This window comes from Dasypus novemcinctus, chromosome 22 (assembly GCF_030445035.2).
Source record: "Dasypus novemcinctus isolate mDasNov1 chromosome 22, mDasNov1.1.hap2, whole genome shotgun sequence".
Taxonomy (NCBI): domain Eukaryota; kingdom Metazoa; phylum Chordata; class Mammalia; order Cingulata; family Dasypodidae; genus Dasypus; species Dasypus novemcinctus.
Window position 1 is genome coordinate 67,905,101 of NC_080694.1, and position 1,099 is coordinate 67,906,199.

The 1,099-nt window shown below is 52.0% G+C and overlaps 1 non-coding gene across 1 annotated transcript; it reads right to left on the bottom strand.

Moving 5' to 3' along the window:
- Positions 1-496: 496 nt before the first annotated feature.
- Positions 497-568, bottom strand: TRNAA-UGC (transfer RNA alanine (anticodon UGC)). The gene has a single exon. It is a non-coding gene; the product is annotated as a tRNA-Ala (tRNA).
- Between the last annotated feature and the right edge of the window lie 531 nt (positions 569-1,099).

Consider the following 1,099-nt stretch of genomic DNA (forward strand, 5'->3'; position numbering starts at 1 on the left):
CATATAAAATATAATGACAACTCCTTTGTCTGCTGATAGGGCACACAGAGCAGAGAAAATTAAGAAAATGAGTCTACGTATCCTGCAGCCTCGTGCACAGGAAGCAGGCACTTTTCCTTCAGAATCAGTCCCCCTCCTTAGAAGAAGCCTCTTCCTAACTTCTCTTGAGAACCCATCCTGTCTGAGCTTAGGCCTAGCCCATGGCATACTCTACTGTCCAGCGCGTCGCTTCAAATGGAAACAGGGAAGAAGAAAGAAAGTCAGAGTGAAGGACTTAGAGTATTACAAACCTTAAAGTGTTTACAAGGTTTTCATATGTTTAACTCATATTTTTAAGTGTATTTTGAAGGGTTTGGTGAACCATTCACATGTCCGGAGTAATTCCCTATAGCTAACCTAAAAGTCTCCGAAAGACCGCTTAAGTAATGCATGAAACTTTTAAGAATTGCAGGGGGAAAAAAGCCTGAACTCTGTTTTAGAGAGTTATCTGCTTAGTTGGAGATGCCGGGGATCGAACCCGGGGCCTCATACATGCAAAGCATGCGCTCTACCACTGAGCTACATCCCCAAGGCCGGAAGCACACTTTTCTTTTTCTTAGTTCAGTGATAGCTTACCCTAAATAGCATCGTGTAAATCTGTACAATTCCCCTGGATTTTTTTTTTCAATACACATCCATAGAAACACAATCGGGTAGATTTGACAAATGTTTATTCAAAAACACTCTCCGGCCTCCCGGTGACTCTGTGACGGGAAGAGGGGCGGGCGCGACATTCTGGGTGGCTGCTGGCGACCGGAGCAGAAGGGCTGCATGTCCTGCCGCTGGCACCCGAGCCCCTGGCCCGCCTGTCCGCAGGCGGCCGTCCCGTGCCCGCTGGAGCGGACTGTCCCCTTCCCTGCCCTGGAAGTGTGGCGAGCAGGACCTCTTCCCGTCCTCATCCCGTCCTCTCCTCCTTGTCGCACACTCTTTGGCCTCCCGCGTTTACCTGCCCCGGAGGCCGCTTCTCTACGGCCGGCGGTTCCGGTGCCCGTGCAGGCGGCGGAAAGGCCCTGGATGCGGGGACCTGCGGGGCGCGCGGAATCCCGGGGGTCCCTCTGGG